We start from the raw sequence: 13876 nt of genomic DNA, 5'->3' as shown, positions 1-13876 counted from the left end.
ATTAGCAGTATGAGGCTTGCAATGTCTACACATCCTTCCAACACTTCTTTTGATCAGCTTTTTTTGGTCACGATCATCCTGGTGGTTGTGTAAAACTGATATTTCATTGCAGTTTTAATTTATATTTTGCTGGTGGCTAATTATGTTGAGCATTTTCTGTGTGCTTTTTGGCCATTTGTATATCTTCTTTGAAGTAAGTCCATTCAGATCATTTGCCTGCTTTTCAATTGGGTTGTCTTTTTATTATTAAGTTGTAGGAGTTCTTTATATACTTTAGATACAAGTCTCTTATTAGACATATAATTTGCAAATATTTTCTCCCATCTTGTGGGTTATCGTTTTACTTTAGCAATGATGAGCTGTGAGGCACAAAAATGTTTCATTTGGCCAAGTCCAATTTAATGATTTTTTTCTTCTATTGTTTATACTTTTGATATTATATCTAAAATGCCATTGCCTGATCTAAGGTCATGAAGATTTACATCTGTCTTTTCTTCTAAGAGTTTTATAATTTTAGCTCTTATAGTTAGGTGACTCATATTATTCAGTTTTTGTATATGGTATGAGTTATGGGTCCAACTTCATTCTCTTGCATTTGGATAGTTGCTCTAGCATGACTTCTTAAAAAGATATTCTTTTCCCATTGAGTGAACTTCATACCCTTGTCAAAAGTCAGCTGACTGTAGGTGTATGGTTTCATGTTTTACTCTGTTTTCTTGTCTCTCATTTCTATTCCACTGATCAGTGTGTCCATCCTTATGTTAGTACTGTACTGTCTTAATTACCATCAAGTGCTTGGTTGTTCAGTCATGTCCGACGCTCTGCAACCCCACAGACTGTAGTCCTCCAGGCTCCTCTGTCCTTCACATTTCCCAGGCAAGAATACTGGAGCAGGTTGCCATTTCCTTCTCCAGTGGATCTTCCCAACCCAGGGATCAAACCAGCATCTCCTGTGGCTCCTGCATTGGCAGGCAGAGTCTTTACCACTAGTCTAGTGCCACTTGGGAAGCATAAAGCTATATTGGAAGTATAAAGCTATATACTAAGTTTTGAAGTTGGGAAATGTGAGTCCTCCAACTTTGCTGTTCTTTTTCAAGATCATTTTGCCTTTTGGGCCCCTTTAATTCTCTTACAAATATTAAGACCAGCTTATCAATTTCTTCAAAGAAGTTAGCTGGAATATTGATAAAGATTGTGTTGACTACATAGATCAGTTTGAGGAGGACTGCCATCGTAACAGCATTACACCTTTGATCCATGAACATGGATGTTTTTCTATTTATGTTGATCTTCTCATTTCTTTCAACAGTGTTTTGAAGCATTCATGTTACTGTGATATTTTTGAAGCTATTTTAAATGAAAATTTTTTTATTAATTTCATTTTTTGGACCGTTCATTGATAGTTTATAAATACAATTGTATTTTAATTTAAATTGTAATTTAATTTAAACACAGTTGTATTACTTTTGTAGATTGGTTTTGTATGCTGCAACCTTGATAAACTTATTGAATATTTAGTAGTTCTACTAGTATTTTAGTGGATTCTTTAGGATAATCTACATGTAAGATCATTTCAGCTGTGAGTATATGTAGATTTTTGTTGTTGTTGTTGTTTTTGGCTGAGTTGTGTAGCTTGTGGGATCTTAGTTCTCCAACCAGGGATTGAACCCAGGCCACAGCAGTGAAAGTGCCAATTCTTAACCACTGGACTGCCAGGGAATTCCTGAATATGCTCAGTTGCTCAGTCATGTCAGACTCTTTGCGATTCCATGAACTATAGCCTGCCAGTCTTCTCTGTCCAGGCAAGAATTTTCCAGGCAAGAATGCTGTAGTGAAGGACCATTTACTTCTCCAATTCCTGAGAATATGTAGTTTTATTTCTTTTCTTTTCTTTTCTTTCTTTCTTTCTTTTTTTTTTTTTTTTTTTTTACAATAGGATTGCCCTTTATTTCTTTCTCTTACCTAATTGCTCTGGCTAAAATCTCCAGCACAATTTTTAGTAAATGTGACAAAGAATGGGCATATTTATCTTGTCACAGATTTTAGGGAGAAAGCATTCACTCTTTTACCAAGATGTATGATGTTAGTTGTAGACTTTTGTAGATGCTTTTTTTTTTTTTTTAACCAGATTGAAGAAGTTCCCTTGGTTCCTAGTATGTTGAGTGTTTTAATCATTAAAGGTTGTTGCATAATGTCAGATTTTTTCATGTGTGTCTGTTAAAATGATTGTATGGTTTTTGTGCTTTATTGGTAAGGTACAATGTATTGCATTAGGGCTTCCCTGGTTGCTCAGTGGTGAAGAGTCCACCTGCCAACGCAGGAGACAGGGTTCAATCTCTGTGTCGGGAAAACAAAAGAGCAACCCACTCTGGTATTCTTGCCTGGGAAACTCCATGGACAGAGGAGCCTGGCAGGCCATAGTCCACAGGGTCACAGAAGAGTCAGACACAACTTAGTGACTAAACAACAGTGTATTTCATTGATTGATTTTCTTATGTTAAAATCTTGCATTCCTGGGATATATCATACTTGGTCTGGTATATAATCTTTATATGTTGTGTTCAATTTGGGTTTTGTTGAGGATTTTTGCATCTGTATTCATAAGAGATGTTGATTTGTAGTTTTCTTGTGATATCTTTGTCAGGATTCTGTAGTAGGGTAACACTGGCCACATTGAATTGAGAAGTGTTCTGTCTTTTCTATTTTTTTTTTACAAGAGTTTGTGGAGGATTGGTGATTATCATACTTTAAACATTTGGCAGAATTCATGAGCAAAGTTCCTGGGCTCTTCATGAAAAAAAAATTATTACTAATTCAAATTTTTTGTTGTTGTTGTACTTATAATAGATTTATTATGTTTCTTCAGATTTTCTATTTCTTCTTGAGTCTGTTTTGATATAAATATCTTTCTAGGAATTTGTCCATTACATCTAGGTCATAGATTTGTTGCCATGCAGTTGTTCATAGTATTCCTTTACAATTTTTTATTTCTGAGAAGTCAGTAGTGACATCCCTCTTTTATTCCTGAGTTTAGTAAGTTGAGTCTTCTCTCTTATTTCTTGGTCATTCTAACTAAAGGTTTGTCTATTTTTTTCTATTAAAGAACCAACTTTCAGTTTCATTGATTTTTTTTAAAATTGTTTTTCTAGTCTCTGCTTCTTTTATTTCCATTTGAATCTTTATTCTTTTTTATTTCTATGCCTTCTTTGTGTTGTTTCAAGTTTAGTTTGCTCTTCTTTTTCTAGTTTTTTAAAGTGGAAGGATAGATTGCTTACTGCATTTTAATTGGTGTCTTCATTTTCTATCTCACAAGACAGTTTGCGAGTGTGGGTGAGCGATGCCAATTCTGAGCCATTCCATTGAGACCCTCCTCTGGGGACAGAATCACAAGGCAGCTGGATTCATGAGGCAGGTACACAGAGACTAATTGTGGAAATACTAGCTTCTCACTGTCATGGAGTCTATGTGGCATTGTGGTTCTGGGGCTGAAACATGGACTCTGGAGTCTGGCTGCCTCGGTGTGAGTTCTGTCTCTCACTTAGTAGCTGTGAGACTTTGGACAACTCATATAAGTTCTCTAAGCCTCAGTTTCCACATCTGTAAAATATGCATGGAGATAGTCACTACCTCATAGTGTTGTTGTAAGGATTAAATGAGCTAACACGTGAAGTCTTGGCCAGAGTTGCTGTGCTTAGTCACTCAGTTGTGCCTGACTCTTTGTGACCTCTTTGTGACTGTAACCTGCCAGGCTCCTCTGTCCATGGGGATTCTCCATGCAACAATACTGGAGTGGGTTGCCATGTCCTCCTTCAGGAGATCTTCCCAACCCAGGGATCAAACCCAGGTCTCCCGCATCACAGGCAGATTGTTTACCGTCTGAGCCACCCAGGAAGCCCAGAGTCGGCACATAGCAAATGGTTAGCTATTCTGTTGCTGCTGTTGTTGTCAGGTCAGATGGGTCTATGTTGAGCTACGTCCATGTAAAGTAACTGCAGAACTTGGAGTTCTGTTTCCATTAGTTTGTGCTTCTTTGCCAACCATCCATGACCTCACCCGAATGTGCTACCAGAATGAACCTCACCTGCGTTTACTACCAAGACACGTTTCCTACTGAAGTGTGGCCACCTTGTCTGTTACTCCCAAACAGGAGATCTTCTTTTCTCCAAAAGATTGCAGATTTAACTTGTTTGATCATCCATCTATCTAAATTGTAATGATACTATGAGAACGATTGCAAGAAATTTCATTTCTCTTTAAAATTTATTTATTTCTGGCCATGTTAGGTCTTTGTTGCTGCACTCAGGCTTTCTCCAGTTGTGGTGTGGGGGTTTCTCATTGAGGTGGCTTCTCTTGTTGCAGAGCGCAGGCTCTAGGCACACGGGTTTCAGTAGTTGCAGCATTCAGGCTCAGTGGTTGTGACTTGCTGGCTCTAGGGTGCACAGGCTTCAGGAGTTGCAGTTCAGGGGCTCAGGAGTTGCAGCTCCAGGCTCTAAGGCATGGGCTCAGTAGTTGTGGCACGGGGGTTTAGTTGCTCGGAGGCATGTGGAATCTTACCAGACCAGGGATCAAAGATGTTCGCCTGCATTGACAGGCGAACTCCTATCCACTGCACCACCAGGAAAGTCCCAAGAAATGAATTTTCCTAAACAAATTTGAGACAAGGTCAGGATGGGAGTACCATAAATTATGAAAATCGTGTCACTAAAAAATTCTAATTTCAGCTTTATAGTACGTCAAATTCTCCTCTTGAAGTGGGGATAGAAATGCCCTCTCTGAACTCGACAGAGGAGCTAACATTAAGATTCTGGTGCCTTAGGACTTCCCTGGTGGCTTAGACGGAAAAGCGTCTGTCTACAGTGAGGGAGACCTGGGTTCGAGCCCTGGGTTGGGAAGATCCCCTGGAGAAGGAAATGGCAATCCACTCCAGTATGGTTGCCTGGAAAATCCCATGGACAGAGGAGCCTGGTACGCTACAGTCTATGGGGTCGCAAAGAGTCGGACATGACTGAGCGACTTCACTTCACTTCAGGCTCCATAAGGGTAGCACGTCCTCCCACTGCAGCCTCAAGACATGGGCTGCTATTTATGTGCCTAAATGGAATTTTTAAAAAACACATACAGGTTATTCCCATCCTTCAGCCAAAGGATGGCTGTTACTTTCAGAGAAATAAAAAAATATATATATAGATTAATCCTCATCAGCAAACCTTTGGTTAGCTTCCTTTAAAATGAAAATATAGCCAATCTCTAGTTATTTATGAATAATAATAGTTAAGATAATCCTAAAACCTTCAAGCAAAGTAATATTTTAATTAAAATATTTTATTGACTATAACTAGATACAAGTTTTATGTTTTTACCATTTGAATATAAGTATTTACTATTAAAACAATAGGTGAGCATTATTTTAATAATAATACATTGCTTCTCTTCCCGAACACTCAGAACATTTTCATGCATGTCGTATATTTTTCTCCCTCACAACATCTCTTGGGTTGTTATAGGAAAATAATTATTACTATTTTACCCGAAGATAAAGTATTTTAAAGACATTTTCCCCCAGTTATTTTCTAGTTAGTAGAGTAAGTACAACCAGTACTCAATTACTCAATTAGTCTTTCTCCCTCCCCTGTCTTTTTTTTCTCATTAAAATTTTTTAATAGAAGCATCACCACGTATTAGAAAGGATGTGGATATCCCCCTTTTTTCCTCTGGCCTTGTAGATACAGAGAAATTTGAGAATACTAGATTATACATAGGGAAAAAGTGAAGAAAAGAACTCATTAGTCTATAAATTGACAATCAGCTTTCTTTGTGATATATAAAATTAGATGAATTTTATCCAAGGATGGGTAAGAAGTAGATTTATATTTTGGAAGACTGAACTTAGTGTGAATTAGTCAAAGATGCAGTTATATTAATAACAGTTAAATTTTGTTTGTCTCTTTATACGTGGGGTCAAGCCACTCTTGTTCTTTGTGTAGCCTGATTACAAATAGAAGGGTGTGAAAGATGGGGCAGATGCGCTGAGCGCCATAAGTAATGGGCCATGAGTTCTAAATTAAGCAGTTAGAGTGGCCTGGGATCAGCATCAGAGACACCTACCTCTCCAGGCCTGAGCTCCTTAAACACTTAAATATCCAATAGAATTTTCTATACTATGCTGAGAATATATTATTAAAAGCTTTAGGTTCAATATATTTTGTAGCTCTGTATTACCAACCTGTGTTATTGGCTGTCTACTATTTTCCAAAAACTTTAGGCCAGCCAGAATAAGAGACCACTAACCCTCAAGATGATCATTTCAAAGAGTGCCAAGGCATCAAGTTAAGGCACAGACACCCTGAAGCAGCTGTTAAGGTGTGTGTGTGTATTTATTATATATTATATCTAGATACTAGTTTTTAACAGGAAAGAAATGCATGATGTACAGGTGAAATCACTAACATCATCAGATAATAGGGACCACAAGGACCATGTCAGTTCCTGAGACTCTGACCCATTCTGTTTTTTTCTTTGCCACATTGAATTCTACCTGCCAATCCTCAATAAAGATTTCTAAAAGAAATTTCTGGTGTAAAAGAGCTAATAAACTTTGGCTATCCTGTGGTTGCTCCCTCCTGGGGGAGCACAAGGAGTAATTTTTGGTGACTACTGAAATCTTAAGACACATCCACTCCAGTATGAGTAAATAAGTACTGGCATTTAAAAAAATATATATATAAATAAAAAAATTTAAATATATATATATATATGTTTTAATTTTATTACTTGTTTTTAATGTTTGGCTTAGTTGGGTCTTTGTTGCTGGACCCAAGATTTCTTGAGCTGCAGCTAGCAAGCTCAGTCGTTGTGGCACACAAGCTTAGTTGTCCCGCGGCATACAGGATCTTTCTGGACCAGGGCTCGAACCCATGTCCCTGCAATGACAGGCAGATCCCCAACCACTGGACCACCAGAGACCACTCTAAGTACTGGCATTGACTTTGGGATCCAAAGTAAATGTGAATCCTTGTGAGTAGACTAGGGGTGACTTACAGAAAACAGTAACAATTAGGGATCACCCAACAGATAACAGTAGATGAAACTTTATGTTTAATTATCTAAATTACCCAGAGACTAACCACATAATGTATGCTAGGTGAGTGCCTTTACAGTTAAACAGGGCACATGTGTGCTCTGTTGAATCATAGTCGTATGGGGAATTGGACCTACCACAACTTCTAAATTCATAAGCTAGTGTTTCTCAACCCATTTCTCTTCTACTCAGCATTCATTTCACCACCCTCCAACACCTTTCCTCTGAGGATTTTACAGCTTCCATTTAAGTCTGTTCCCCATCCCAGGGTGTAATATCATAAGTATTCCTTATATGTAGTCCATTTCTAAAAGTTGATGAGAACTTTAATTACTCCACCACAATCTGAGATTAAGTATGGACAAGAATGAATTCTATAAGTTATACAACACTATACAAATTAGTAATTATCCTTACTACTGAATATATAAACATTTCTTCATTTTGATAGGACAGGAGCTAGATTGTTTTCTTATGCAAGTGAAAAAATTAATGTATTGTTGTTATTTAACAGGTTTTGAATTGAGGGTCTATAGTGTATGAGTAAGGGTCTATAGTGTAGGTCAGGCAACACAAAGAATATGCACATGAAAGAATTTACTCTGGGGACTTCCCTGGTCAGGGAGCTGAGATCCCACATACCTCAGACCAACAAAAGAAAAAAACCAAAAACATAAAACAGAAGTAGTATTGTAACAAATTCAATAAAGAGTTTAAAAAAAAATGGTCCACACCAAAAAAATCCAAAAAAATCTTTAAAAAAAAGAATTTACTCTGTGTCCTTAGGCATCTTAGAATGCTTGATCACGTCCTTATACCCATTTATATTCCCACTAGAGTATATGTGAATCCCTGTTTTTCCCACCTTTCACCACCAGTGGGTGTTATAAATTTCCAAATTTTTGCTGATTTGATAGGACTTTTAAAATTTAAATTTACATTTATTTAATGGAACAAAATTCAGTGTGAATAAAGTGGAACATATATTTATGTGTATTGGCAATTGAATTTTTCTGCACATTGCCTATTCATATTTTTCTCATATTTATTGAGTTACATTTGCTTTATTGGTTTGTAAGAGCTCCTGCACAGTAAGGAAACTGACTTTTCTTTATATGTCTTGTAGCCCATCCCATTTGTAGTTTGTCTTTGACTTTATTTTAATGCTATGAAAATGAAAGTTGCTCGGTTGTGTCCGACTCTTTGTGACCCCATGGACTATATACAGTTCATGGAATTCCCCAGGCCAGAAACTGGAGTGGGTAGCCTTTCCCTTAATAAATATTTTTAAATTCCATTTAATTCTTGGTTGAAAGAAAAACTAATGATTGGAACCAGTTTTTAGTTTGATTTGAAAATTAGTTTCAATCTTAACTACTGCATTTAGTTATTTAATTTTCCAACCTAAGTTCAATTATTAACTGATATGTCTCCGTCCTAAGTTCAATTATTAACTGAATCTAAAATGGAGATTTCTTATCATAATTTTCCTTTCATTTTTGAAAGAGAACTAAGTACTATAAATGGTATTCTGTCGCTTCAATTAATTATTATTATTATTTTGTAGTTTTACTTCCAATAAATACTTTGGAGACAGCCACTCAAAAGAAATCTAATAAGCAGTTTTTGTTAATCACATGCTTGTAAGTTTGAGGGCTGTGTGTACTTCCTCTTTATAAAACTATGTTTTCACAGTAATGTGTTTTTCCAATTAAAAAAAAATTGTCCGTTTGAGTAATTCTCTGGTGGCTCAGTGGGTAAAGCGTCTGCCTACAATGCGGGAGACCCAGGTTCGATCCCTGGGTCGGGAAGATCCCCTGGAGAAGGAAATGGCAACCCACTCCAGTACTCTTGCCTGGAGAATCCCATGGACTGAGAAGCCTGGTAGGCTACAGTCCATGGGGTCGCAAAAAGTCGGACACGACTGAGCGACTTTCCCTTGAGTAATTTTAAGGAGTCATGACTGACACTATTATTTTCATTAACATCAGATCAAAGTGATTTTCATATATATATCCTTTCATAGTTTCACTTGGAACTAACTCTGGGGCTGATGATTTCAGCATTGGTGTTTCTAAAAACACATTGTGTTAACAAGTTGCTCCATTGCCGTTTTGTTTTGTTTCCTTTCCTATAAAACAATGCCAGAGAAGTGAGGTGCTTCTCAGTGCACTGTGGTGTCAGGGACACATATGGATTTCAGATTGGGAGCCTGAAACAAACATGTAGGAGAACAGAAGAGGCACACACGTGCAGGCTCTTACTACACAGAGGGAGCATCTGTTACTGCGACTTTCCTTCTTCCCAATTGTTTTCATAGTTGTTCACCAAAGTGTTAAAGATTTAGCTTTGCGGTCTTTGTTTCACAAGGATTCTTCCTAAGCTGAATTTTCTAACTATGATTTATGGCTCCATATGGTAAGTCAAAATATTTTACCAGTAGTTTGGAATTTTATCAAGAGCATTGAGCACCCAGGTTAGTGAATTTCTGTGTGTATGCCCTTAGCAGAGAGACACATTGAAAGCAAATGGCTTGTATATGATGTATTTTGTAAGGTATTAATACTATCAGCTTGTCATGCAAATAAATGGCAACCATGTAAATCAACAACAACCCCCCCCCCAAAAAAAAATCAAGAGAAAGTCTTAAACTTTGTGTATAAGTTTTAATTTTCAAATGTGGAATTATAGTTTATGCAATGCTGTGATAACAGAAATTCCAAACCATTTTGCAAATGACACACAGTTGTCAAATAGTCACACACACACACACACACACACACACACGTATGTCTATATATATGTGTCTGACGCAGAAATGCTGAAGCAGTGTGGCAAGAAAGCCATGTAGAGAAAGGCAGATACCTACATAAGAAGCTTTTCTGAGAAGATGACTCCAGAGAAGAGTTGTGAAAGAAAACACAGATCTGTTCAGACATAGAAAGTAGAAAGAGAGTAGGGGATTTTGTACGTGGGTGTGTATCTGTCGAGGTTGAGAGGAACAAAGGGAAATTATGCAGTGGTTTGTAGTCAGAAGTTAAGATTTGCAGTTCATGATCAAAAAGCTCGTAACGTTATGGATGATCAGGATCACATCAAATTCCTTTCATTAAGCTAGATGGTTCTTACTGCTTTCTGGATGGTTAGCAGGAAAAGTGGCTATCAAATGGGAAGGAAAGAGGTTGTATGTGGTTAGTGTTAGCTAAATTGATAAGAGAAAGGGAAATAATTGGCATTAAGAACTTAAAATGATGGGTTGAAAAGGAGAGAAAGGGGCTAAAACAAGAAATTATCTTATCAAATCATTTAAATTTTTCTGATAACCAAATGTAATGTTAAAATATAGACTACAAATAGGAAAAACTTAAATCACCATATTTAATATTCTTATTATCCAAAGACAACCACTATCAACATTTTGTTATATTTTTCTAGTTTTTACATCTATAGTATCAGTTGAGATCATGCTATACATACAGTTTTCTGTACTATTTTCTTAATCTCACATATCATAAACTTTTATTCATAACATTAAAATTCTATGTAAATGTAATTTTTAGTGGCTAAAGAACTAATATAATTTTTAGTATCTTCTGTACCATCATTTATTTAACCATTCCCTCAAGGTGAAGTGTTTGGATAGTTTCTAAATGTATCACTGAGATAAGCATCTTTATATATAAACTTCATTTTAATTATTTCTTTAGATAGATCTTAATGATTTAATCACCAAATGAAGAGAATAAATATTTTCAATGCTTTTCATATATATTACAATTTTTTTAAGGAATGGTTTTGGTCAATTTATATTTGTCTTACTAAAGAGTGGCATTTTAGCACTACTCATTAAAAATATTTGCTAATTTTATTGGTTAAAAGTGATATTCTAAGCATGTATCTTGTCTGAATTTACATTTATTTGTTTACCAATGAGGCTAAACATCTTGTCAAGTTTCAGTCATTTGTAATTCTTGAAATGAGAGATTAAAATACATCTACCATGCATATATGATAAGTATATTAGCTGGTATATTTCATATTATTAGCTAACAGGACATCTAAAGAGACTGTAGACTATTCTTTCAAGTGGAAGAATAGAAAGTAAAGGCCAAGTGGTGTAACCGGAGAGTGGACACAGAGGATGAGGGAGGAAGATCCTAGACTGAAGTCAGTGTTGGGGGACAGAGGGGGAGTCAGAAATAAAGGTCTTCCAAAGCAGAGCATAGTCATGAGGGGAATTCAGTAGGATGGGTCATGAAGTCCAAGATGGAAAGAGTATGCAATAGACAAAGAGCAGCAAACTCAAAGGGCCCGGTGGAGACGACGGCCAGACAGCGAATGAGGGAGGCACCCACTTAGAGTCCTCCACCTTCACTTTCAGGAAGCCTGGGGAGGTTCCCAGGTTTTCCACGGAGGATCTTGTTTACACAAGTCTGTGTTTTCCTCAAATCTGGAAGTTTTCAATAATATGGATCTTTTGTATAGCCTCTCTCCCACCCACCCAGCGTGTCTCTTTTAATAACGAAGGTCGATGAGACTGTATTTCGTGTATTTATTGTTTCTAGGCCCTGAAGTCAGCTTTCCATAGCATGCACATGTTTTTGAATTAAACAACCATAAAAGTACCAAAGAAAACTAGAAATGGAGAGGACTGCAGAGTTTACGCATAATATATTTAGCAGTGAAGTGAAGGACTGAGTTGATTAGCTTAAACCTAGATTTTAAAAATAATATTCTGAGATGCTGCCCGATGGTTAACATCACTGATACTATACATTTGCACTTTTACTGCTTATGAATGAATGCCATGCCATGCAAAATGTTTTACCCATATTACTGACACGGTGTTATGGAACCACCCTGACCCCAGCTGCCCGGGCTGCAGTGTGAGGATCCTGGACACTGCCGGCCTACAGGTCATCCAGCAGTCAGCTCTGCCCATTCTGCCTTTATGATGTAATTCAAAGTCAACTTCTCTTCTCATGACCCCAGGGTTACCAGGCCTGAACAGCCTCCAGTCCATCTCTCTGCTTCCTCATCTGCATGCCTGGGATCTCGTTTCAGCCCAGAGTGATCTTAAGAAAAAGAAAATCAGATCTCGTCACTTCTCTGCTAAAAATCCTCCATTAAGCCCAGTAGAACTAAAATCCTTGCTTGTCAGCCCCGCATTTGACCCCTGTCTCCTCTGCTCACTCTGCTTCAGCTTCACTATCTTTGCTTCCGATACCCCACTGCAGTCTTTCCTTAAGAGAAAAAGGACTTCCCTGACCATCCTACTCAAAATAGCTCCCCCTTTTCCCTCCTAACTCTGCTTTATTCTTCCTCATAGTATTTGTCACTATGCTCCCTCCCCAAAACATATATATTTTCATTTTGATTATGTTTCTCCAGCATAACAGGAAGGACCATGTCTGTCTTAGTCACCACTTTATCTTCAAGGTCTAGAACAAAGACAGTCAATGACAGTAACCATTTGTTGAATGATTGAATGACTCAGCTAACCAATTTAAATTGAGTATCTTGAGACGTTACCGTGCGCTCATAGAAACTTAGGTTCATTATGTCTAAACTATTTGCTTCAGTACTATTTTATGTTGTTCTTTTTCTTGAACATACACTGCTTGCTAATTTTAGCATTATCTAAACTGATCAGCCTTGCAATTGATCTATTAAAGGTGTCCTCATGTTTCTAATTAATGACTTAACCGATGTTTATATATGCACAGCAGTTAAAGTTTTAATCTGCTAGATTCTTTTTTACATGATTTCTATTGTTTCCATATTAAATTTTTTCTTTAGAATATCTGCTTCTATGTTCTCAAAAAGTAAGAGCTTCTTTTAGAAAATGGCAAAAGTATATTGATCAGATAATTAAGCTTAAACAAGAAGTGAACCCAAGAGTTTAAAGAAAAAAAAATGTTCACAGTCTTTTAAAGACAACATGACTTATTTAGGACCTTGCCAGCCATTCAAGCCCCAGATAAGATTCAATTTCTTGGTTGATTAAGGTATTATACTTATGAAATACATTATGTAATTCTTCAGCAAAGAGGGTTTTTTTTTTTTTTTAAATCACAAAGTAAACAGAGAAGTGTATTTTTATTTTTAAAATTTTCTTTTTAGCTGTCCTGGGTCTTTGTTGCCTTGCGGCCTTTTCTCTAGTTGCAGTGAGCAGGGGTCCAGTTGCTATGCACAGGCTTCGCATCGCGGTGGCTTCTCTTGTTGCAGAGCACGGGCTCCAGAGTACTCAGGCTTTAGTAGTTTCGGCTCATGGGCTCAGGAGATTCGGCTCTCCGGCTGCCGAGCATGGGGTCAATTGTATTGCATGGGTTTAGTCACCCTGACGTATGTGGGATCCTTCCAGATCAGGGGTCAAACCTGTGTCTCCTGCTTTGGCAGGTGGATTCTTTACCACTGACCCACCAGGGAAGCCCCAAGAAGTGCATGTTTTCAAGTTGTGAGCTTTGTGATTGTCATGTAAGTAACCTAAAATGACTATAAATCAGAAGGCAGCCTGCTGGCACCCCCGGATGGCAGCTTTCCCCATGGACTCTGGTCAACTTGATAAGGCTCCTACCTGACCTTGCAGCACTTGGTGTCTGCACAGCACGTGGTGCTGCGGTTCGCCCTGTATTTTATGTGTTTCAGTTGTTTGATATTTAATTGTCTCCAAAAAGATTATTAGTTATTAGCTCCCAGTTCATAGAGCCCACATCAGGGTCCAGGTCTTTGACTGCTTTTTCCCTCTGTGCTTGAATATATCGCAGAGCATTACTGAAAATAAACACATCTGGACAG

At 37.4% G+C, this 13876-nt stretch overlaps 1 protein-coding gene across 23 annotated transcripts in view; it reads left to right on the top strand.

The window, feature by feature from the left end:
• RBM47 (RNA binding motif protein 47) overlaps window positions 1-13876 on the top strand; it is a 169718-nt gene that overhangs the window by 107874 nt on the left and 47968 nt on the right. For 3 of the 23 annotated variants that reach the window (XM_069593954.1, XM_069593957.1, XM_069593969.1), the window contains one exon: window positions 3314-3412. The exons of 18 other annotated variants lie outside the window; for them this stretch is intronic. The gene's annotated coding sequence lies outside the window, so the exon portion shown is untranslated. Of the gene's footprint in view, window positions 1-3313; window positions 3413-6262; window positions 6361-13876 lie in introns of those variants that run through there. 2 more of the 23 variants (XM_069593959.1, XM_069593973.1) reach the window with 2 other exon arrangements.

This window comes from Ovis canadensis, chromosome 6 (assembly GCF_042477335.2).
Source record: "Ovis canadensis isolate MfBH-ARS-UI-01 breed Bighorn chromosome 6, ARS-UI_OviCan_v2, whole genome shotgun sequence".
Taxonomy (NCBI): Eukaryota; Metazoa; Chordata; class Mammalia; order Artiodactyla; family Bovidae; genus Ovis; species Ovis canadensis.
Note: the sequence above shows the minus strand (reverse complement) of the source record. Positions and strands in the feature narration are given on the sequence as shown.